This window comes from Pinus tabuliformis, chromosome 2_2, assembly GCF_031772625.1.
Source record: "Pinus tabuliformis cultivar Carrire ecotype Pingquan chromosome 2_2, CPIR1, whole genome shotgun sequence".
NCBI classification, from domain to species: Eukaryota; Viridiplantae; Streptophyta; class Pinopsida; order Pinales; family Pinaceae; genus Pinus; species Pinus tabuliformis.
In genome coordinates this window covers 108,152,990-108,180,095 of record NC_142300.1, presented here as the reverse complement: position 1 = coordinate 108,180,095, position 27,106 = coordinate 108,152,990, and the positions used below count along the sequence as shown (strand labels likewise).

The following is a 27,106-nucleotide window of genomic DNA, read 5'->3' as shown; positions in this document are numbered from 1 at the left end:
GACTAATTCATTTCCTTGTTGTACTTGTTATTTGGTCATATTTTTATTCTTGTACTATAATAGTCATTTATGTTAATCATTATTAATTTTTTCACTTATTATCTAGTCATATATTTTAATCCTAGACTAAATTAATCATTTAAATTAGTCACTTTTACTTTGATTGCTTATTATCTAGTCGTATATTTTATCCCTAGACTAAATTAGTCATTTAAGTTAGTCATTTTTAGTTTGGTCACTTAAAATTGCTCGAATTTAGTAGTAATTCACTTGAAATAATTATGGTGGATAACGTTTTTAGTCACCTAGTAACTAATTTCATCATTTTCTACTTGTGCTTGATACAAACATTATCCAACTACACAATGCCTAATCCACGAACATCAAGTTGTGAATATTCTCCCACTACAATTTGGGAACACTACAATCGGATGGAGATGGAAGAAAATTACTGGAATGAGTCATATGATGAGATGCACTTGATTCAAATATCCAGGCATCTAAGAATGCATGTAAAGCTCAAGCAGATAAAGCATGCCCTCTACCATATGAAGAGGGCTTGGATATTGAAATATTATGTTGCTTCATCGCTTCATTCAATGCTTCAATTTTCTTATAACACTTGGATTCTGGATGCCCTTCTCGTCCATAAAAGATGCAAGTTTCATTTGACCTCTTCTTCCATGGCTTGGAGGAAGACATTTTGAACTTGGAAGAGGATGGAGAGGGCTTTGAATTTTGCTGAGGTTTGGAGGGAGGGTCACTACTTTGAGTAGAATCCTTCTTCTTTTGAGGACTAGCTTTGGATTTTCCTTTGGAGATATGTGCTACAAGATGTTGAGATGTTGAGCTAGAAAGAGCATTTAAATATTGAAGCTTAGATTGTTCTCATGTTAAGCATTCAAAAAATATCTCATAATAAGGCATTTTAAAATCATCACCAAGTGCATCCATTGTAGAATAAAATGTAGAAGTAAATACCTAATACGGACCCTACAACTTTGATAGAATCAGGAAAATGCACTCACTGTTTGATTTGGTGTCTCTGCATCCTTTCATTTATGCAACCAATGACTAAAATTTGACAAGATAGTCTTCAATAGAGGTACGCTCATAAGGGATCAATGAAGATAGTTCCACTTCCAAATCGTTTATTTTTCCAAATAGAGAGGACAGCTTGTCCCAAAATTTCTTCAGAATATCACATTTATTAAGATGTAATAGAAAACTATCGAAAACATGAAACCCAATTAACCCCATGGCTTTATCTGCTATTTCACATGATAAAGATTGCACTGAGTACTGGGCTTGGGAACACAGACTTAATATCTTTGTAAAATTGTTGAATTCTAGTAGGGAATTAGTGCAAATTAGAGCCACAATTACTCTTGGGAGAACAGAAAATTTTTCTTCGAAGGACATTTAGAACAAACAGTGCCACATTTGATTTCCCTTATATGTCTTCCCTCCAGTGGTGGGTCTCCATCCGTTCAAGAGACTAGTATTTTTGCTTGGGAAGGCTTGCACACAAAGGGGATCATTTGAGCTCTACTATTGCAAATTCTAGAACTATTCCCATCCTTGTAAGACTCTTGCTAGAATCTAAAGGGAGAATGTAGAGGGTAGTGATCAAGGATTTGAGGGAGCGTGTCATATGTACATAGAGTAATCAAGTAATTCTAGCTAAGAGTGGAGAACAAGTATTAATGAATATTATAGCTTCATCCCCTGATGATGTAAAGAAAATTGTTTGCATAAATATTTACTGCATTAACATAATTGAAGGGCATTCGATGAGAAATAACTAGTTTGGGTGGAATCCCCATGTTAATCTAGTCAACTAAATTAGGCAAGATTGCATCTAGATTCAAGGCATCTCATGCAATTGGATAGCTAGGAGTCACAAGAAGGGTCAGAAGGATGCTTGATAATGAAGGTGATATTCCTTTTTTGATTGAGTTGCTAAAAGAAAATGATTTGGCTAAAAAGCTTGTTGTCGGGAATGCTCTTGGAATAATATTGGACCATGTTGATTATCTTAGGCCTGTTGATTATGCTTGTGCCATTCCCCTCTTTGTGGAATTTCTTGAAGGAACCAATCCCTGGGGGAAAGAAATTGTTGAAGATGTCTTTTTAATCTTAACAATTGCAAAAGAGAATGTATTTCCATCGTGGAGCACTTAGTGTGTATACTGCAAGGTTCCAATGTTGATGAAAAATATGCAATAGTGGATGTTGTATGGGATCTCTCTAGCTACAATCATTCTATCTATGTTGTCATAGCTTCAGGTGCAATCCCTCTACTTATGAGATTGTTGGAAGATGAGAATGAAGATGTTAGAGAGCAGGCATCTAGTGTTGTTTCACAATTGAGTTATGATCATAGTGATAGACTAACATTAACAGCGGTTGGGGTTGTCCCCATACTTATGTCATTGTTGCATAATTAATCAAAAGAGCTCAAAGACAATGTTGTTGAAGCTCTGATCAATTTCCCAGAGGACCCATCATTGAGAGATATGATTTCACAAGAATTTTATGTTCTTGAATTTTGAGATATACAATAGAGACTTATGAGGATACAACAATCAAATGAGCATACCACTCACTCTCTGAGGTATATGAGGCTAGAGAAATTTACATCCTAAGTCTGTCTAGTTCATAAATATTTCTATATGATATGAATATTTATCTTTATACATGTTTAATGACCAATAAAGATTGTGTATAGCGAGAGACATAACTAATTGGATATTCTCTCATTCTCTAATAGAATAGGAAAACATAACCAATCCCTTCAAAAGGCATTGTGGGATATTTTATTATTCACCCAGTTTCATTGAATTCTATTCAGCACCTCTCAAAAAAAATTTCTCCTTTTAAACTAAAACGATGACCATGTTACCAGGCCACCAAAATGATCTTCAAGGGAAAAGAATTATCTTTCAATTTAGAAAATACAACAAAAGTTATGTTTCCATGAACTGCAAACAAGGATATGCACTAAAAAAAATTTAGCCTTGCAAACTGAAAGAAGACGTAAAATACTCTCTATAATTTCCTTCATAATACAAGTTCCTACACAACCACAAGTATCATGATCTCTTTCTTTGGTTCATTTCATTTAGATAAAGCTATAGATGTGCATTCAGAAGTATAGAGGTATTAGCATCTCATTTTCAAGGGACTACATTCTAATATTGCTATAGTTAATTTTACATATTGTGTTTATATGACTAACATTAATGTGAATACCTACAACACTACCCTAATCATAATATGTAGTGCTCTTGACAAGTCAATATGACTAAAATCTTCAACAAACATCATTGGAAGGCTCAATGGAACTAAGCTATTTCCTTGAATCTATGTACATTTTTCTTTAGCATCAACCTAAGCAGAAATAATTACGAATGTGAGGCCATTGTAGTGCGAATTTTGTAGGATATTAACAACAATATCAAAGGACTTTCTTGGCATAACCTCCATCAAAACATACACATCATACTCCTATTTTTTATAATTTTCATTGTGCAATAAGAGATGATATGGTGCAGATCTCTTCCTTGATTTTCTTTTATTGTAGTGACAAGAAAATGACAAGAGACTTACAATATGCATCGAAGGGATTAGAAATTTTGAAGACATCATATCCATTTCATTGACAATGAAAATATAATTCTGGTAAAATTCTAGTCACATACACTCCAATAACCATGTCCTTTGAAGTATATATCTTTATTTGACAAAATTTCTATATAAGACAATACAAGGTAACAAGAATCTATTCATAAGTCATGATTCTATTTACCATAGATGAAACTTTGATTCTCGAGCAGTTGTATTTTTCTTAATTCTTGGCGTCTCTATCAATCCACCACCTTTTCCCCATGGTGAGGTTGATCTGATTTCATAAAACACCTGGTTCATGTATGTCCCTTTTGACTGTGATATTTTGTCACCTTGGAGACTTTGCAACGTTTTTGTCTTGTGGTTGTTCTCCTCAAATTTCCCTCTTTGTACATGTGGTAGCTTACAAGTGCTTAGTTGCTAATTTAACCATAAGGGAAAGTTGATTTATGTTGATATGCTTGGGGATGGGGAAGAATCAATCTCGAAGATAAAAAATTATCCATCACTTCGGACCCTACTTGAGAGTTCAAACTCATGTTGTACATAATGAGAGGACAACTCGAGAATCGTGGGACTCTTTCCATTATTCCTCTTTAATTATTGTTTGTTTCGATGACATTTTTTTTCCTTTCCCATTTTCCATTGATTTTCAATTGGACAGTACTTTGTGCATACCGAGTGATTGAAGGTATGGCTGGTATTAAACTATGGTTGAGATTTCAACCTTTGAGATGGACCAAGCTCTAGCTAGTGAAGAATAATCTCCTCAAGGTTTTGATGCATAAGAGGGCTTTGTTGGGGCTATAGTTTGCATGTTAAAGGCATAAGAGCAAGAGATATTTCTCTACCACAATTTAAACAAACCAACAAGGGAAAGATATCCAATGATTTTTCCATTCTTTTCTTTTAGTTGCAGATCCTTCGATAATGATATCAACAATTATTTATGTTTTTGATTGACATGGCAATAATCAATGATATCTTGCATGTATAGATATTTTTGGGTTCTTACACACCAAGTTTGTTTATGTTATTATCATGCAATTAGAGATTTAATAAGGCCTCAAACAAAATAGGAGTTGATGGATAGCTACAATTTCAACCATATGCATTAAATATTTATTTCTATAAAGTGCTTATTTCTTTATATGTGTCATTCTCCTTCATATTTGACCAAAAGAAAATTAGATTTTGAGTTATAGTGTGTAAGCCTCCCCTCAAAGACTCTGTTTCTAGTAAAATATATCATATTGAATTGCAGAATATATGGGTGAATTCCAACTTCCAGATTTAAAAATAGCCTTTTCTCCCTGTGGTGTGGTTGGGATGGTGACTATCCAACCATGGTGATAGAATAGGTCTATTCTAGTTACAAGTTGATTGGCTCTTCTAGAGTAGACTTGGGAATGCATTAATTGCATGCATAATCATTGAGTCAAAAATAAAATGTTGTTAAAGTCTCCTTAGCTTGAACACTCTTTCAAGTTCACCACAACATTTCATAGCCATACTATATTCTCTATCAACAAATGATTCATATGTAGGAAAAATATATTATTAAATCATAAGATATGATAATTTTATTAATGTTGATGAGTTACCAAATGGTGTCAATGGAACTATAGAGTATATGGAGTCAAAACACTAATAGTGATGTGGTAGTTCCATGACATCTCCTTAGTACCAAAGGAAAAGAAATGGAGAGAAAAATAAAGGAGTCGGTAGGAAGGGATTTGTTGGAAGTGTAAACACTAACAAGGAGAGGTATTGCATTTTACTGTAAATATGGACTCATTTCCCAGGTTCATAATTATTTTGGATTTCTATGATATCAATTACAATAGGTTGTCTAATGTTAGAAAATTATATATCACGGAGCAATGGAACACATAAAATATTGCAGAAATATAAACACAGAAAATGCACAAAACAAGAGAGACATAGATATATGTGGTTCACCCAGTTTGGGCTACATCCACCCCGAACAGCCAGTCCTTCCTTTCTATTATCCAGCAAAATGAAGAGACACAACCTACAGCAAATCCGCTATAATATCCTCTGTTTTCTCTCACAGTCTCACCTCTTTGTTTCTCACTCACAGAATACACATCTATCACACAGCCCCAAATACAATACCCTCATAAAAAGAGAGGGGTTACCTTCTAGGGCAAAAAAACATAAACTAAACATAAGTTCTACCGTCAGATCATCCGCCTAATGAACAGCCCAGATTGACTAGAAATTACTATACTTTTACAAGGCAATTTTACAGCTGTTTTTAGCTTCGGGGGCGCTGCCCCGGAAACCCCCTGCCAAGGGGGGGGCTCCCAAAGATCGCAGTCGCCCCCCCTGGACCCCCCTACAGCGAATATTTTACAGGTGGCATTGCTGCCCCCATTTCGAACTGGGGTCCTATGTGGTGATACCTTTGAATATAGAAGATAATCAGGCTCCACACCCAACAATCTCCCACTTGGAGACTGATTGTAGCAACTCCACCGCTGCTCCATTTGCTGGACAATGAATCCTCTTTGGACCTGGTTGTTTCTCATCTTCATCGTCATCCTTGAAGACCAACTGAAATTGAGGATATTCTCAGTTTCTCCCTGGTTACAACTTTTGTTAGCATATATGCAGGATTCTAGCTAGTGTGTATCTTTTCCAGCTTCAACTCTCCATATTCCAACACTGATCGTATGAAATGGTACTTGAGCTGTATGTGTTTAGTCCTGGAATGAAATTCTGAGTTCTTTGCAAGATGAATGGCACTTTGGCTATCACTATATAACGTGCCCATATCATGCTCCTTACCCAATTCACCCATAAACCTTTGTAACCAAATCATTTCTTTACTAGCCTCTGTAGCAACAACATACTCTGCTTCTGTTGTTGAAAGTGCAACAAAACTTTGGATTTTTGAAACCCAACTGACAGCTGTTCCTCCAACATTAAATACATATCCTGTAGTTCTCCTCCTGTTATCTCTGTCACCTGCCATATCTACATCAACATATCCTTGTATGGAGACGTTTGAACAACCAAAGCATAATGCTTGATTTGTGGTACCTTTCGAATATCTGAGAATCCATTTCACTGCCATCCAATGTTCCTTTCCTGGATTGTTCATGTACCTGCTTACAACTCCCACTACATGTGCAATATCAGGCCTTGTGCAGACCATTGCATACATTAAGCTTCCAACTGCTGATGCATATGGAACTTTAGACATATAATCCATGTCTTCTTGGGTCTTTGGGCACATTTCCTTGCTAAGTTTGAAATGGCTAGCAAAAGGTGTACTAACTGGTTTTGCATCGTGCATGTTAAATCTTTTCAACAACTTTTGTATGTACTCATTCTGAGACAATGTTAATTTACGATTTTTTCTGTCTCTAGTTATTCTCATACCAAGGATTTGTTTTGCAGCTCCCAAATCCTTCATTGCAAATGAATTTGCCAATTTTATTTTGAGCACATTTATTTCCTGCATGTTAGATCCTGCAACAAGCATGTCATCTACATACAATAACAATATAATATAGCTGCCATCATTTTGCTTTTTCAAATAAACACAATGATCAGAGTGACATCTAGTATAACCTTGTTTAGACATAAACTTGTCAAATTTTAGATACCACTGCCTTGGAGCCTGTTTTAATCCATACAAGCTCTTCTTCAACCTGCACACTAGTTTCTCCTTCCCTTTCACCTCATATCCTTGTGGTTGTTGCATATATATCTCTTCCTCTGAATCCCCATGGAGAAAGGTTGTCTTTACATATAAATGCTCAAGATGCAAATCTTCAACTGCTACAAGGCTTAAAATAGTTTTGATTGAAGTCATTTTAACAACAGGAGAAAATATTTCATCAAAATAAATACCTTTCTTCTGTGCAAACCCCTTCACCACAAGTCTAGCTTTATACCTCTATTTTCCTCCATCTTCTTCCTTCAGCCTGTAAACCCATTTATTCTTCAATGTATTTTTTCCTATAGGCAACCTGACTAAATCCCAAGTCTGGTTATGCATTAAGGAGTCCATCTCTTCTTCCATGGCTACCTCCCACTTCTTCCTGCTTTCAACCTACATTGCTTCTTCATAACATTCGGGTTCACCGGAATCAGTCAACAATAAATAATATAATGAAGGAGAGTATCATTCAGGGGGTCTACTTATCCTGGTAGATCTTCTAACACCACTTCCAGGTGTTTGGGGTCCCTTTTGTTGTTGTGGTGGTTGCTGTTGTTGTGGTTGTTGATTATTATTATTTTCAGGCACCTTTACTTTTTCAATGATTTCATCAAGAACTGCGTATTCCTTGTTTTCCTTTTCCTGTTTCTTTTCCTGCAACTGATTCTTATACAAGACCTTTTCATTAAATATTACATCTCTGCTCCTAATGATTTTGTGATTTTCGTAATCATATAAGCGATAACCAAAATAATTAACACCATATCCAATAAAGGTACATTTCTTTGACTTTGCCTCAAGCTTTGTTCTATTTTCTTTATCAATATGGACAAAGGCCTCACAACCGAAAGGCTTTAAAATAGAGTAGTTTACCTTTTTACCTGTCCATGCTTCCTCTGGAACACCACCATCCAAGGAACCTGAAGGCCCTTTGTTTATTAGATAAACAACAGTATCTACAGCATCTGCCCAAAACTATAAAGGCAATCCTGCATGAAATCTCATGCACCTTGCACGCTCCATGATTGTTCTGTTCATCCTTTCTGATACACCATTTTCCTGTGGTGTTCTTGGAACTGTCTTCTCTCTGCGAATTCCATGCTCTGAACAGTACCTATCAAACTCTTTGCTGCAATATTCACCTCCATTGTCTGATCTAAGACACTTCAATTTATTTCATGCCTCAATCTCAACCAAAGCTTTCCATTTCTTGAAAGTATCAAATACATCAGATTTATTCTTAATACAATAAATCCAAGTTTTTCTAGTTACATCATCAATAAAAGTAACATAATAACGAGAGCCACCGAGAGATGATACCTGAGCAGGTCCCCATACATCTGTATGCACAAGATCTAATTTTTCATTCTTCTTTTCTTTCCCAACTCTGAGAAATCTGACTCTCTTCTGTTTTCCATAAATGTAATTCTCACAGAAGTCCAAATCAACATTCTTCAAACCTGGCAACAAATTCCTTGAGTGAAGAATCTTCATCCCCTTTTCACTCATGTGTCTGAGCCTATGATGCCATAATGCTGCATCTGCTCCTTTGGAAGTTAAAGCATTAACAAAGTTAGAAATACCATTGCATAAATACAATGTACCAACCTTTTCACCTTTTTCTATTACCAGGGCTCCTTTGGTGACCTTCCAAGCTTTATCTGTGAAATTTGTCACACAATCTTCACTGCCTAACTGCCTTGTTGAAATCAGATTTTTCTCTAGATCTGGAACATGCCTCACCTCCTTTAATAGCCATTGGTTTCCATTCTGCTGTTTTACAAGAACCTTACCCATTCCAATGATTTTACAGGGTTTATCATCACCCAGACGAACTTGTCCAAAATTTCCTTGAACATAATCATGAAAGTATTTCTTATCAGGTGTGGCATGGAATGAAGCCCCTGAATCTACCACCTAGGAATCAATAATATTTTCGAAAGAAAGAATCAAAGCATCTTGTAACACCTCACCTGTCACATTTGCTTCATGATTGTTTTCTTGCTGTGCATCTCCTTATTTTCCCTTCCGAGATCTATAGTCTTTCTTTAGGTGTCCTTTCTTTCCACATTTTCAGCACACTATCCTCGATCTGGACTTGGATCTGCCTTTCCTTGATTTACTGCAATATCCTGAGCTCTTTCCTCTTTCCATTTTTCTTCCTCTAGAATCTTCACTCAAAGCATTTCCCGATGTCCCACCGGAGCTTTTCCATCGCATTTCCTCGCTAAGGATAACACCGACAACATCATCAAACGTTAAAGTACTAGGACCAGAAACGGAGTTACTAATGGCCATTACCAAACCATTCCAACTTTCTGGTAATGAGCACAAGAATAACAGAGCTCTAACTTCATCATCAAAGTTTACCCCTACAGAACTTAACTAAATTGTAATTGTATTAAAATCATTTAAATGGTCTGCAATAGATCCACCTTCCGACATCTTCATATTAAATAACCGTTTCATAAGAAATACCTTGTTTGAGGCTGAGGGTTTTTCATATAGTTTCGACAGCGTCTGAATCAAACCCTCTGTCATGGTTTCCTTCGAAATGTTGAAGGCGACTGACGCAGCAAGGCACAACTGTATTGTTCCGAGTGCCTTTCAATCGAGAAGGTTCCATTCTTTGTCTGTCATACCCGTCGGCATCTTTTATTTTCTGCCCAATGGTAGGTATAGATCTTTCTGATACAGATAATATTCCATCTGCATATTCCATAGCGAGAAGTTTTTGCCGTTAAATTTCTCGACCCTAAACTTACCATCTTCCGCCATTGCTCCCACTCGAACCAGGAACCCTTCTTTCCTGCGAGTTTATCAGCCAAATAGACCTTCGGCTCTGATACCAGTTGTTAGAAAATTATATATTACGGAGCAATGGAACACATAAAATATTGCAGAAATATAAACACAGAAAATGCACAAAATAAGAGAGACACAAATATACATGGTTCACCCAATTTGGGCTACGTCCACCTCGAACAACCAGTCCTTCCTTTCTATTATCTAGCAAAATGAAGAGACACAACCTACAGCAAATCCGCTGTAATATCCTCTGTTTTCTCTCACAGTCTCACCTCTCTATTTCTTGCTCACGGAATACACATCTATCACACAGCCTCAAATACAATACCCTCATACAAAGCGAGGGGTTGCCTTCTAGGGCAAAAAACCCTAAACTAAACATAAGTTCTACCGTCAGATCATCCACCTAATGAATGGCCCAGATTAACTAGAAATTACTATACTTTTACAAGGCAATTTTACAGCTGTTTTTAGCTTCGGGGGCGCTGCCCCGGAAACCCCCTGCCAAGGGGGGGGCTCCCAAAGGTCGCAACCGCCTCCCTTTGGACCCCCCCTGTAGCGAATATTTTACGGGCGGCGTTGCCGCCCCCATTTCGAACTGGGGTCCTATGTGGCGATACCTTTTAATATAGAAGGTAATCAGGCTCCACACCCAACATCTAATTGAAACAAAAGACCTGACTTTGCCAAATTCGTAGTGTGTGGAAGCCATCTCATGAAACTGAAAAGGAAGTATTTATTTTATCATTAATACTAGTTGGTCTACCTCTAGGAATGAAAATTACATAGATTGGGGATAACATAACCTAATTTCCCTCTAGATGGTCATTCTAAGATTCTCAAAGCCTCAAGCACATTTTTTTTGTCTTTCCCTCCTCCCAAGTCTATTCGAGAATGGGTTTAGTTATTTTCTAGCTAGCTTTAGTAGCATCCATCTCATGTAAGAAAGCCTTTTATGTGATGAACTACAATTGGAAGTAGAATTGTATGCTTCATGGCATCTTTGGGGAGTGGAAATACTCTTTTATTTGTAGGAAAATGAATGGTGTTTTATTTAACCTCATAAAACATGGTAAAAATTTATGTTGGTTTTCTAGCACCATAATTCATGCAAGCTTGTCCATGCAGATACATTTACGAGCCTAGAAAATGGACCTTAGGAAGCTTCTTGAGTTCTTTGAGGGAATTAGATGTAGTATGAGAAATAATCCTCCTGGAGCTTCTCTTGCATGTTCAACCAAATTGTGACAACCTTAGCATTTAGAAGGTTAACCACAATTGTTGGCACAACCATTACTGTTAACCACAATTGGTGCCCAAAACCATAATTGTTAGTAACAAATGTTGACAGAACCTCAACTCCACCATCGGTTCAAGTTTATCTAATATTTGAATCATGTTTCATCATGTGTGCCAAAGCTTGCTTGTGGGATATTTAAACCCTTGGAAAAAAACCACAATTGTAATTATGATTGCATTTAAAATTTTGAATGAAGTAATTCTTATGTTCTTATGATAAAATAATGGCATAATTAAGTAAATGTATCCTCTCACATAAAAATAATATCATGAAATTTATGTAAGGTACCTTGAGAAAGATGATTTCTTAAAGAATGGAAATCTTTGTCATGAATGAAAATGTTAATTTAAGATACTTGCGATTAAAAAGATTATTCTACCATGATGAAATCAATTGTCAGTGAATACATTTGTCGAGGTGATGAAAGTCAAACTGATCACTAATAGGAAATAATTTTTCTTGGAACTGACATTCTAAATTTATTGTTGGTTTTTGAGTTATGTTATTTCAAATTTGCAGTATTTTTAAAATTATTCTTAACCAAGAAAGAAATATAAGACCTGCAATGTATCTGAGGTTCTTGAATGACTTTCTCAAACGTGTAATCACATTTCCATATCTATTGATTTGAACCAATTTATTCCACCAACTATATTTTTAGTAGTATATTGATATAAAGAAAGTTTAATTGAAATTTGTTACCATGGGTGGAGTTTTTTTCCTAACGGAATCATTTTTTGTACAGACAGTGAGCAGAATTAACATTGATATTGCAACAAACGTCTCTCACTTTGAAGGAGTGAAAATGACACCTGCAGATCGAATTCTAGGTGTTTTAGAATCCTTTAAAGAAGATAAGTGTTTTGAAGCTTAATCTTGGTGTTGGGGCTTACAGAACAGAAGATCTTCAATCCTGTGTGCTCAATGTGGTGAAAAAGGTGTCATTGAATTGTTTTTTCTTTTAGCTAATATACATTGAATAGTATAAAGCATTTGAGGTCTTTATCTTAGTTTATAACATTTTTTGGGCTCTTTTAGATTTATATTATCAATTTGAATCCTTCTTATCACTGCTTCTATTTTGCAGGCAAATAATCTAATGTTGAAGAGAGACAATGAAGAGGTATTCATGTGGTTTTAGCAAAGAAACGGTTGCACCCTTTCAATGGGAATCATTTCAAGGTTTAACATATTTGACATTATATTGTTATGATTTTTCTACAGTACCTCCCTATTGAAGGTTTGACATCTTTTAATTAGGCTATTGTGGATTTTTTGGTGGGAGCTAACAATAACGTAACCAACCAAGGACTCTATGTTTCCTTTGAATTACTTCTGGATAGAGTAGCGTGGGTGTGGCAAGGTGAGATGGGTGGCAGAATCAGGTGAGTTCTTTTAACTTTTAGGCTGCACAATATTTTCCCTTATGCAAAATATACTAGTAAAAGGATATTTGTATCTATGTGGATCACTTAAGAGATGGTAACAAAGGTTGTATCATAGATCCCCTTTTTCATACTAGAATTATAGTGGTTCTATGATGTGTGTGTTAGGATGATGATATTTTTTGCTTGTGTATGTGGAATTAACTTTACATAATACCATGTTGACACTTATCCATCTGGCTATTGTCCAAGGCCTTTCAGGAATTGGTTCTCTTCGCCTTGTTTCTACCTTTATTCAAAGATATTTTCTTGGAGTACAAGTATTTATTTCTTTTACAACTTGGGAAAAATATTAGATTTTTTATTTTGAGCTCTGAGTAATGTATTTATAGTTGTGATATGGAAATATAAGTTATTTATTTAGATTTGTCATTACCATATTATAATTTAACATTTTTAATCACTTTGATGCAAACTAATATTTGATCTATTTGAAGCTATTTGATTCTAGTTTGGTTTTTACCAAGAAATCACAAGAACATTTTCAATTATATTGGGGTTCCATGGTCGAAATACTGGTACTATGATCCTAAAACTATAGGACTAGACTTGAAGGGATGATTGCAAACATCAAGGTAAGAAACATTTTTGTTCCTGGATATTTTCACAGAGAGATGATTGGTAAATGCACTGTTAATATTTTGTTAGTAGAGGAGGTTGATGGTTGCTCAACTTCCTTTAGCCTGCACCAAGTGGTTGGTTTTTTCTTCTTCATGATTGTGCTCACAATCTAACTGGAATTGATATAAATGTTGAGCAATCGGAAAATATTGTCGATGTCACTCAAGAAAATGATCTTACTACTTTCTTAGATGTTTCTTATCAAGTTATTGATGATATGGGTGGTATGTTTACAACCTTTATATTGTGAAACACTCATTCAATATTTCTTTGTTCTTTCATTTGTTTACATTTGTGTACATTTTTCTATATTGAAAAGTATTATTTTGTTATTTGAAAATATTTTATTTAGTTTTTAATGGTTCTTGATTTTCAAATGTTTATGATTACATAGCAAGTTCCCTTAGAATTTGATTATCAATCTGAGAATAATCAAAATATCATCAACCTGTTGATTCCAGGATCCAAGAGTCTACCAGGACTTTGTATGATTACCAAGATGCAAGAGTCTATCAAGACTATGTACCATACTAAATTGTAGGGTGACATTGGAACCAGTAACATAGGAAACACTATAAATTGTATTGTTATTGACATGCATTTGATAGTAATCTAGGTTGTCATAACATACTATGACACTAGCCAGTGGAAATAAGGGGTTCATATGGGTTGGATTACTATTGGTCCACCTATTCTCCAACCTTTCCCTTCTCATGCAACTGATCAAGGAGCACTTTTACTTGAGAGAGTACGCAGGTCGCCAGTTTTCTTGGAGATCCCCTTTGAAAGTGTTGTGAATTTCAGCTCCATATATGACAATGGATTTTTAGTAGGTCTCTAAACTTCTTGCATCAAGACAGGAGGCCACAAAAGATCTAATGTGCCACATCATGTCCAAAGTGTTATGCCATTAGGTAAGTGTCTCGTGTTCCTAGGATCATTCAGAAAACATTTACGGGAGGGATGCCTTCAATACCCTTTCCTTTTTCCTCCTCTTGTGCCTCCTCATCTGACCTAGCAACCTCATGTAGGCTTCTTAAGTGATTGCACTTGAAGGATGAATGTGGGTGTCTATTGCCCACTTTGAAATAAGGAGGATTTCCTTTCCCAAAGACTTACTTCTCAATGTCTTCATCAACATCTTCTCCACTGTTTGAGCCAACAGGAACCCTTATTTCTCTAGCGTCCTATAGTCCCGTAGCCTAAAAATCTCTTGCCATGGACAATGGGGGTAGATCCCACTTCTTCATCACTTTAGCTCTGGCCACTTCTAGATAATGATTGGGATGTGCATGGCCATGGACATGGGAGGGTGAGTGAAAATCTCAATAGAGGATAAGCTCAAAACCATGACCAACATTAGGCAAGCAACTTCAACCACCCAACACAAATAAGAAAAGGAAAAAAACAACTACAGTGAAACAACAAAGGGGTGGTATGTTGTCTTACATCATAAAAATGAAACTTTTTCATGTTTTTCTCCATCGATGAGGTCTATTTATACATATTACAATTTGATTGTTGTTAGGGAGGTAGGTGTGAGGGGCATATCTTCTGTTGGCATTATGATGCATATGTTGTACTTGATGGCAACACTCTCATAGAAGATCATCTCACTTATATACATTCAGATGAATCTACAGAAGAGATATCAGATGTGACATATTACAGGATAGCTCAAAGGAATCAAATGGCAAGCTCTTTGTAAGCAGAGGTTCAAATATTGTTGAAATTATGAAGGACGCAGGTACACCTTACAGAAAGTGCGTCCCCGCAGGTAATCCATGCAGAACCCGCGTCCAGAGACGCAGGCCAGCCGTTCAGGGGGTGCGTCCACCCAGTGCACACATTTCAAGGCAGAGAAAAGCACGTGGGGGTTTCTTGTGTGGTATCTAGCCGACGGTTTTGTGTTTCTATGGTGTCGGCTCGTGGTATTGTTCCATGTTTTGGGGAGAAGCTTGCCTATATAAAGCAAAGGAGTTCATTTGGATTATACACCATCTTTGTTGAATATCTTTTGGTGAGATCTAGTCCAGATCTATGAAGGCGAATCTTCTAATGGACTATGATCGCTATGGCGCACGATCAGATCTGTAGATCTGACTGTTTGGGTTAGTCTTGAAGTCTTTATATCTTTCATATCTAAAGAGACGCAGGTGCAGTAAGGGTTCAGGTGCGTCCGGGACGCAGGAGCGAACCGGTTCAGGTGCGCCGGACGCAGGCGCAGAAGGGTTCAGGTGCGCCGAGACGCAGGCAGTTCAAAAGACTCAGAGCGAGGGACGCAGGCTAGCAGTGGACCAGAGTGCGTCCGGGACGCGGGCTAGCAGTTGAACAGGGTGCGTCCAGGGACTCAGGCCAGCAGTTGAGCAGGGTGAGTCCGGGACTCAGGCTAGCAGTTGAGCAGGGTGAGTCCGGACTCAGGCTAGCAGTTGAGCAGGGTGCTTCCTTCTCTTAAAATCTTTGTTTATCATTGTTGCATCCTGGGTTTGGTCCTATTATTGTTGATCTAGTTACTACAGTTGATTGGGTGTTTCAGAAGGTTGTTTGAGCTTCAATGTTGTTGTTGGGTCCAGTATGAAAATTAGATGAAATGTGGCCTTTCAGTTTATGGGTTGTGCTTCAGTGTATCCAGTATGAAAATTGATGAAACGTGGTACTTGAAGGAGAGAAGATTGTAGGCCGGTGCCTACGTACTAGTATCTAAGCTAGTACAAGAGCTAAAGGAAATGTTTGGAGCATTGTAGCAGGTAGTAGCCTGCGTACTAGTAAATGGATCGGCTAGTATAAGAGCAAAGGGGGTTGTAGCTCCCGTACTGGTATAAGGCTGCACCAGTACAAATATTGTAAAAGAATTTTCTTATTAAGAAGAAGATTGAGATGACTTGCAGTAGGTGGTTTTCTCCCGCATTGGGTTTCCACCTTACATCATTGTGTTCATGTGTGTGCCTTATGTGTGATGATCTACTTTATGTTACTACATCTGTTAACTGATAATATGGTTGATAATGTTCTAATGCACTCATTGAAGATCGATTAACTTAATCATAAGAAGTTGTGGAAGTAGCATATATGAATCTGATTATGGAAATGAAAAAGTTTTATTAATATGATAATACTGATTCACCCCCCCCTCTCAGTATTATTTCCAACAATTGGTATCAGAGCAGGTCCTTTGATAGAAGCTTGATCGCTTGAAGGAGATCCGTGGAAGAATGGGAAAGAAGCTTAAGAAGAAAGCTAATAAGAAAAAGAAGTCATCTCAGAAGAACTATGACAGTGGAAGAATCGATTGGGGATTAGGCATAAGAAGCTCTTCAGATTCAGAATCAGATTCAGAGTCATTATCAGGTATGAATGTGTTATCCTCTGATGTTCCAGCTATATTTCCTTGTGAAAGAGATGAAAGTGATAGCGAAACTACTGAATTTGCTCTTATGGGTGAACAAGAAAGATATCAAATAGAGGCAGAATTTAAAAGGCTGACAGACAAAATTAGAGATCAACAAGATCTATTAAACAAAAAGGAATGTGATTTCAAAGAAGAAGCTACCAAACTAAGGGCACAACTAGAAGAAGGAAACAAGGTAAGAAAGCTACTCAAGGACAAGGAAGACCAATGTCAAAAATTGCAGCATGAAGTGACATCATTAAGAAAAGAAGTCAACGAAAGAAGCACAACCATCAAGAAACTCAAAGATAGATCCAGCTACTATGAAAATCTTGAAGCTACAATCCTCTCACTAAAAGGAGATCTTGAAGAATCAAAGAAGCAGAATACAGATCTACTCCAAGCTATTGCAAAACAAGAAAACGAAGTCACCAGCTTAAAATCTCAACTAGAATGTGCCTTCCGAGTTCGTCAAATGCAGCAGGATCTGTATGAAGAACAAGAAAAAGAAATTCTCAAACTAAGGGAACAAATGGAAGAAGGAAGGAAAGCTGAAGAAGTTTTGAAAAAGAAATCTCTTGAAAAGGAAGAACAGCTTCAGGTTGAGGTAAATATCTTGAAAGGTAAACTAGAAGAAAAGGATAAGCTTTTACGATTTCAAGATAGCTCTAAAGTATTGGATGATATTCTTAGTAGTCAAAGGTCCCCTGCTATAAAGACTGGTCTTGGTTTCCATGAATCTGTTGAAGGTGAATCTAGTTCACAAGGTGAGGCAAGAAACTCTAAAAGGAAATCTAAAGTGATCAACGAAGAAGTGAAAGATCAATCTCATCATCAACCAAGGAAAGAGATTCCTCAAAGAAAATCCTTTGCTCCTCCTATGAATAATGTTGAATGTTATGTATGTCATAATCTTGGACATGTTGCAGCTAGATGTAGAAGAAGAAGAGTTCAAGACCATTATGCAGAAAGGTCATCTCAATCAAGGTACTTTTATGGATATTGCTTTGCTTGCAATATGTTTGGTCACAAAGCTACTGATTGTTACAGGAGGAATATGAAACATGTAAGATGTTATGCATGTAACAAGCTTGGACATATAGCCAAGGAATGCAGGAACAAAGGTTGGGCATCATATCAAAAGGAGAAAATGTCATCATCACGCTTGAAGATATGGAGGAAAAAGGAAGTACAGTCAGAAAAGGATGGCACAGTACAATGTACAGACATACTAGAATCAGAGGAAGCTGAAAGTACAGGACGCAGTGCTGTAACAGGAGACCCGCGTGCGGACGCAGGACAGACCAAGTCCAGGTGCGTCCAGGACGCAGTTCAGTAACTGAAAATCTGCGTGGGGACGCAGAGCGACTGAGGATCAGGTGCGTCCCTGCAGCAACAGGACGCAGCGCAGCAGAAGATGAAGTGCGTACCTGTCTCAAAGCATTTATTGGCTGATTCTTCTTGATATGCATGATCAGATTTAACAGATGGCACTGGTTCAGGGGGAGCATATGTCCTAAATGCATTGTTGGCATTATGGTCCTTGGTGACAAGCTTATGATTCATCTTGCTATTATGAGTTGGTCACATGATCAGATGTATGGTTGATTCTCTAATGATACTTGCATGAAGTCTTTATTATCCTTGGCACATATATGGATGAGGTTGGCTGATTTCGTGGATGATTATTCAAAGTCGCATTGTTGAAGACATGATGATGATGAGTTACTCATATGCATTTCATGATGATGTTGACATGAGCAAGATGCATGATTTCTTTCTTGGCACAAATGGATGAGGATTGTTGGTTGGATACAGGGATGATTCATACATATGTTGATTGATGCTGATGCTTTGATTTGATGGCTCTTGATTCATGTAGATCTGGATGGTTATGAGTTTATGTTGACAGATACTATGGAGCAGATTATACAGTGTTGTTGATGATATTTGTCATTTGAAAGGTCATAGCAAAACTCATGTTGTAATGGTCTATTGTAGTCATCTTTTCAGGTCATGTAACGGCCTTTGTCCCCCCCTCTATGCATGGGATGAAGATGTAATGTATTTGGTTTTCATATTTCTGATGTATTCCCACTTGGTTGGATGGATGATCCTTATTGTGATGGGTGATGGATGTATGTATTGAGTCTTTTGGTGATAGGAAGGTCATTTATGATATATAGAGTCATGTTCTTCTTGTAGAACATCTTTTTGCAGACCTTGCTTATAGTCAGGGGGAGTTTGAGCATGAACAAGCACTATACAGCAGAGCAGACATCTCAGCTTGTTCTCAGAAAGACCATTATCAGATTGGAGCACCATGACATATACAAAGGGGGAGCTCATTCAGAGACTTCAGCAGATCTGGTTCATAGTCAAAGGGAGCATGTTCTTAGGGGGAGCATACCCCTTTGCCCTTGATGTCAAAGGGGGAGAGTGATTCGGTGTTGTTGCCATCAAGTCCAAAGGGGGAGATTGTTGGCATTATGATGCATATGTTGTACTTGATGGCAACACTCTCATAGAAGATCATCTCACTTATATACATTCAGATGAATCTACAGAAGAGATATCAGATGTGACATATTACAGGATAGCTCAAAGGAATCAAATGGCAAGCTCTTTGTAAGCAGAGGTTCAAATATTGTTGAAATTATGAAGGACGCAGGTACACCTTACAGAAAGTGCGTCCCCGCAGGTAATCCATGCAGAACCCGCGTCCAGAGACGCAGGCCAGCCGTTCAGGGGTGCGTCCACCCAGTGCACACATTTCAAGGCAGAGAAAAGCACGTGGGGGTTTCTTGTGTGGTATCTAGCCGACGGTTTTGTGTTTCTATGGTGTCGGCTCGTGGTATTGTTCCATGTTTTGGGGAGAAGCTTGCCTATATAAAGCAAAGGAGTTCATTTGGATTATACACCATCTTTGTTGAATATCTTTTGGTGAGATCTAGTCCAGATCTATGAAGGCGAATCTTCTAATGGACTATGATCGCTATGGCGCACGATCAGATCTGTAGATCTGACTATTTGGGTTAGTCTTGAAGTCTTTATATCTTTCATATCTAAAGAGACGCAGGTGCAGTAAGGGTTCAGGTGCGTCCGGGACGCAGGAGCGAACCGGTTCAGGTGCGCCGGACGCAGGCGCAGAAGGGTTCAGGTGCGCCGAGACGCAGGCAGTTCAAAAGACTCAGAGCGAGGGACGCAGGCTAGCAGTGGAGCAGAGTGCGTCCGGGACGCGGGCTAGCAGTTGAACAGGGTGCGTCCAGGGACTCAGGCCAGCAGTTGAGCAGGGTGAGTCCGGGACTCAGGCTAGCAGTTGAGCAGGGTGAGTCCGGACTCAGGCTAGCAGTTGAGCAGGGTGCTTCCTTCTCTTAAAATCTTTGTTTATCATTGTTGCATCCTGGGTTTGGTCCTATTATTGTTGATCTAGTTACTACAGTTGATTGGGTGTTTCAGAAGGTTGTTTGAGCTTCAATGTTGTTGTTGGGTCCAGTATGAAAATTAGATGAAATGTGGCCTTTCAGTTTATGGGTTGTGCTTCAGTGTATCCAGTATGAAAATTGATGAAACGTGGTACTTGAAGGAGAGAAGATTGTAGGCCGGCGCCTACGTACTAGTATCTAAGCTAGTACAAGAGCTAAAGGAAATGTTTGGAGCATTGTAGCAGGTAGTAGCCTGCGTACTAGTAAATGGATCGGCTAGTACAAGAGCAAAGGGGGTTGTAGCTCCCGTACTGGTATAAGGCTGCACCAGTACAAATATTGTAAAAGAATTTTCTTATTAAGAAGAAGATTGAGATGACTTGCAGCAGGTGGTTTTCTCCCGCATTGGGTTTCCACCTTACATCATTGTGTTCATGTGTGTGCCTTATGTGTGATGATCTACTTTATGTTACTACATCTGTTAACTGATAATATGGTTGATAATGTTCTAATGCACTCATTGAAGATCGATTAACTTAATCATAAGAAGTTGTGGAAGTAGCATATATGAATCTGATTATGGAAATGAAAAAGTTTTATTAATATGATAATACTGATTCACCCCCCCCTCTCAGTATTATTTCCAACATCTTCAACCTTAAAGGATATCAGCTAATAATGAGGTGGAATCCTTGGAATTATACAAAGGTCTCCCAATCTTAAAATATAAAGGGGTCCATACATCTATAATGGTGGGGACCCCTCAATAATTCAAACATCAACGTATCAAAAGGATTTCGAATAATTTTAGTGGATATGGGCTAACACAAATAATTATAGTAGAGGTTAAATACTTTGAAAAGATTTGAATTCTTTTATGTCCTATGAAAGCAAAGCAAGGTTGTGGACAAGTAGACTAACATGGTAACTACGTTGCAGATGTGTGTGTGATTCAAATGGGTTGCTACTATCCATCTATCCCCATTAATGCATTCAAATCTTAGGGCCATCCGTTATTTAAGCACACATAAAATCATGTAAAAAAATCATGTAATGTTTGAAACAATAGAAATTTGATACACGAATATCACCCCTTATGGTTCTTTCTCACAAGTTTTGCATAGGATTTTATGAAGGCTACAATGGAGGAGACAAATGCCACTTGTGGGTTTATTTCACTAGAAATTGGGATGAGAATTGCATTATACTCCCTTGATTTGGGCTTTGATTCCCTCTCTATGTGTAAGAAATGGGTGGGTAGGCTTGTTCGATAAGGAATTGGGATTTTGGTTGACTTATTTGTCTTTGATTTAGAATTTGACCTTTGGCATGAGAAATGGACATATAATGGTGGTTTGTTGCTTGTTCAGATTGCTAGGATTGTGGCAATGGCTCACCACCATTGCAAGAGTGTTGCTTGTGAATTTTTTGAGCATGGTAGAGTAAAGAAGCACATGTGAAATAAATAGTGGAGGTGCAATGTAATATGATGAATTCCACCATTCTTTGATGAAGTGTTATGATGTTATCCTTCCCAACTAGGTTCTATTCTTGCAAGTCACATGGTAAAGTTTTGAGCTTCACATAATTGGATTTACCCTATGTAACATCCTTAGAATGAAAGGAAAATTTCTAGTGGGTTACTTTGAGAAATGCATTACGTGGAAAAAAAAATGGAAGGAAGAGTATGAGAAGAATTTTCTGAAGAAAATTTGTGTTAGGGACTCTTGTGCAATGGACACAACAATCACTTTTGGAAATCTGGGATTGCCAAAAAAAGTGATGCATTCATTGGGATTCACTATAGGAAATATTTGGAGTTCAATGTACATATATGGTCTCTACAAAATATGGTTGGAATAATTGTGGCCCATTTCAATTTACCTCCAGAAATTGTGTCATATCCCCCTCTTGAAGATTCAAGTCCATTTGTGGCTATATCTTTGGTCTTTTGGAGAATCGTAGGGGTATTCAGCTTGTTCAAAATCTGGTAATCGTTGAAATTACATATAAGGTCAGCCTTGTTGCTGCAATCGGGTAAGAGAGGCACTTGGAGGGCTATTTGAAGTGAGCCAGAGGAGGAGAAATAAGCAGATTCCTTTAATATGCATGAAAACTAGTATTTTTCTTTTCCACTTTTATCTATGTAAGATAATAAACTTGTAAGGCCACTAGAGGCTAGATCAGGGAAGCTTGAGTATATGGTTTCAAGGTCTATAATTTTTCATTTTGGACATTTGCTTATGGCTACCACTTTTATTTTTTGTATTACGAAGATGTTTGTCTTGATTGCAACATCTACTTATAAAAATATTTATTTTATTATGAAAAAATATAATTTGATTACTATTGTGATGCTTGTATGTGTTGTTATACAACCTAGATGTGTCTAGTAGTATTTCATGTAGTTATGAACTAAAAAATTGGTCTGAAAGAGATTATTTTCATGATTCAACATTGATATTTTACTTGAATTTGCAAGGATTTGCAAGTGGAAATCTTGATCAGGATGCATCATTTGTGAGGTTGTTTGTAGCTCGTGGGATGGAAGTTCTTGTCACTCAGTCCTACAATAAGAACACAAGTTTTTATGCGAAACAAATAGGAGTAATCAATGTTGTGTGCTCCTCATTAGATGCAACAACTAGGTATCACTTGTAAATTGGTGATTTTTCTTTTCCCATTGGCTGTTTATATTGCTCCTAGATATTTAGAAATTGCTTAAATGGATAATACAGTCAATTCAATTTAGCCATGTCTTGTTTGGATAATTTTCAGGATGTAAATGAATATGAAAGAAGAAAATCAAGTGGGTATTCAACATGTTCAAAATCTAGTAATGGCTGAAAGTACATATAAGATCAGCCTTGTTTCTACAATCGAGCAAGAGAGGCACTTGGAGAGTTGTTCAAAGTGAGCCAAAGGAGAAGAAATAATCATATGTGTACTATGCATGGAAACTAGTATTTTTCTTTTCCAATTCTATATATCTAAGTAAATACACTTGTGAGGCCACTAGAGGCTAGATTAGGGAAGATTGACCATATGGTTTGAGGGACTATAACTTTTCATTTTGGACATTCCGCTACGGCTACCACTTTTATTTTTTGTATTACAAAGACGTTTGGCTAGATTGCAACAATTTTATTATAAAAACTATATTTTATAGTGAAAAAATATAATTTGATTACTATTGTTATGCTTTTAGGTGTTCATAGCCAACTTTGATGTGTCTAGTAGTATTTCAAGAAGTAATGTATTAAAATATTGGTCTGAAAGAGCTTATTTTCATGATTCAAATTTGATAGTTTACTTGAATTTGGAGGGATTTTCAAGTGCCAGTATTGATCAGGACACATCATCTATGAGGCTATTTGTAGCTTGTGAGATGGAATTTTCTATTGCATGGTCCTACAATAATAACTTGGGTTTCTATGTAGAATGAATAGGAGCTATCAATGATATGTGCTCCTCGTTAGATGTAGCAACTAGGTATCACTCGTAAATAGGGGTGTTGTCCTCTCGGGAAAATATGTTGTTATAAAGGTGACAAAATCGGGACATATTCCTACTTGCATGATCTACCTAAACAATTTCATAGCCCCTATACCTCAACCATGTTGAGCACATCTGAAAATTGTGGTATTTCATGAAACCACATTTCTTTCAAGCATTTTCTCAAAAATCGTCAGTGCTTCTCCAGCCATAATGGGGTATCCCTAGTGTTCATCTACAGTCAATACTTAAGAAAATTTATGTTTAGTAGTTGTCCTTGATGTTCATGCTAGAGACATGGGACCCAAGAATATTTGAGAGTTAAATTATATGAGATAAATTCCACTTCACAAAACTACTAGACAATGAAAAATGAAAGAAGAGATGGACATGTACTTTAAGTGAAAAATATCTAATTATCAAAGTAAAGATAGTTAGGCCATGCACACCATTGCATCAAAAGCTAGAATAATTCAACCAATTGATTTCAAATTTGTAACACATGGAAAATTCACACCCTATTTTGCATTAACCAAAAAATTGTCTACATCATGTTGGAAACTACAAAATTGGTTGCATAACAATCAATGCACGGAGTGGAGGCAAAAATGAAAGAAAGAAGAATGTAAGAAAATGTTGTTATTTGTAAAATGTTTCTCAATGATCTCTCTACTACCTCTCCTCTTCATGTTTTCTTTATAGAATCTTCAAAACTCTAAACTAGGTAAACCTAACCATGCGTTCTCATGCAAACAACAATCACCAAAAATAATTACACAGTGTTGTTATATGGCTGCCTACAGGCCACTACAACACTTAAATCCTAGTGATAACACTAATAAAAAAGATATTTAATGCCAAAACTATACATGGAAAGGTTGGTCACTAGCTGATACAAAAGAATTTTGCTGTCGATTGTCACTAAATTGCAAAGTATTGACCTTGTACATGCATATTAATGATGCATTAATCCCTTGTTAGCTGTTGTTGGAAAATATACCTGTTTTATTTTCAAACAATCAATAATTAGGAATCAAGCTATTTTTAGTGGATTACTGTGTTGGAAACTGCAAGATAAGTGTTTGGTCTGATACAAGACTGTCTTGCTGCCATTTGTCACCTTTTTGGGACGAAAACTGATGTAAAATGACTGCCAACTCACCAAAACAACCAATACAGACTGCTTCATTATTTGTGAAGCACCAAAATCATGGCTCAATGAAAACTTTTAATTAAAATTCCATTTATAAAGGGGAATTCAACCTAGTGTTTAAAAAAACAAGGTTTCCTCTCATGAAACCCCTACAACCCCACATTTTGCATACATGTCAACAAGGGCACTCCCCATAATAACTCCTGATCCAAATCTAGTTATAAAGTGGGTATAGGCCTCCTTACCTTGCTGTAGTGCTACATGTTTAACACATACCACCAAAACACTGCCCAAAGTGAAGTGGTCATGCTTTATCCAGATACATGGCAACATGTCTTGGTACATACTGGAAGAATTAAACTATTTTGGAGCAAAGGTGCTACACCTTTTCATCTGTGAAACCATGAAACCATTGGATCTGAAGAAGGCGCAGAGCAAAGAGGAGCCAATTTGTAGACAGGGGAGGAAAGGAAAGAAACATGGGAGTAAAAGGGGAAATCCTCTACTTACCATTTGAATTCCAGGAGATTACTTGGAAATATGTCACATTGCAACATTAATGTAAGGCCATTGGCTGTGGGACAAAGACAAAATTAATATGTTGGAAGGGCTAGGATGGAAATGGTTTCAAGGGTGTCAGATTTTCAGAGGCGGAAATAAAATGGTATGTGAGAAGTCTATTTTCTCTAATAGATAGACTACATCAAAAGTAAGGCATGTCCTCATTGTTTTTTAGGAAATCTTTTAGTGGAAAACTAGTAAATGTTGAAATTGTTACTTTTGGTATTGCAAAACTTAATAGAGATCCCACTCATGAGACACACTTGTGATTGAGCCCACCTTTAGGTATCCATTGCCATACATTTTTTAACAAAATATAATTTTCTCATAATTCTTGAACAAAATCTATTGTCATATTGCAACAACGAACGTCACTTGCAAAGACTTGTAATATGTTAGTAGCTTCTCGCATCATTTGACATTATGCACAAGTCTTGTTCAACGTTTTAAGGAATATAGGTATCGAATAACCTGAATAAGTAGAAATTAATGCCCAAAGCATGGTTGAAATTGATGTTTGATCCTTGCATGTAGTAACATAATGATCCATTACAACATGTGCATCAATGTATAACTTTTCCCTTATCAATGTATGAATCAGAGTTAAGTGAACTTATATAGTTTTTTGTATATGTTGTTTTTCTAGCTAGCTAAAGGATTGCAATGCCAATCCAACATTATCCTGGATTTCAAGCAATAATTGAATTACAACACATGGAATCAATTCAAATGGTAATTCCTCCAGCATATCTCAACCATTCCCATTCAACAAATTACAAACAGTAGCAATATTACCCAGATTAACTTCTTGAGTGTAAACACGTTGTTTTTGATCTTCAAAAATTTCAGTGTCGAGCTTCTGCGAAACTACCTCTACTGAAATATATCTCGTCCCGATAGCATGATCAAGAAAATAGCTGGTCATGCGATCAAAATATTTCATCCTTATGGAAGAAACCCTTTCCATCTCCCTAAACGATTTCAACTTTCAAGCCTTCTTAGCAAGGGTATTGTTGCATGTGTTAGGGCTTTAAAGATCATATAAGGTTTAAAAATAATTATTTTAGCATCTTTATATAGCCAACAAGGCCTCAGTTCACTGTTGAGTTCAATGAAGTATGAGGCCTTCCCTACCAGGGTCCCATTTTTAGTTGGGTTTGCCCAACCCATATTCCATGTCATAAAAAGGATAAGGTTGGGTGCTGTATTGGGGGCTTTGGCAGAACTAATGCCCTCATACCTCATTAATAAAATGTCCAACATCTGAGTAATATTATTCCCATCACTTTTTCTCTTGGTATAGTGATGTGGGTCCAATTAGCTATGGTTGGATTTTTGTTGGTATCTTGGTTTTACATAGAGTTTTCTTCTCACTTGGCAGGGGACCAGTTCCATGGACAATCAATTCTGAAATTTATACTTCAAAATATAGAAGTACGTATGGAGGCATTTCTACAATAGTTTGTTGGATATTTAATCTGATTGTTTTAAAGAGATTCCTATCTTTTCTTGATGTGTTGGGCACATCCAAAACATTTATAGTGTTCACATCTACTGTTGAGGCTTAATTCCTCTTTGGCCTTGCT

General features: G+C 37.0%; 2 pseudogenes; both read left to right on the top strand.

The window, feature by feature from the left end:
• The first annotated feature begins 1,258 nt into the window (after nucleotides 1-1,258).
• Nucleotides 1,259-2,648, top strand: LOC149191607 (uncharacterized; annotated as a pseudogene).
• A 9,487-nt stretch (nucleotides 2,649-12,135) lies between these two features.
• On the top strand, nucleotides 12,136-22,972 carry LOC149191606 (aspartate aminotransferase, chloroplastic-like; annotated as a pseudogene).
• The last annotated feature ends 4,134 nt before the right edge of the window (nucleotides 22,973-27,106 follow it).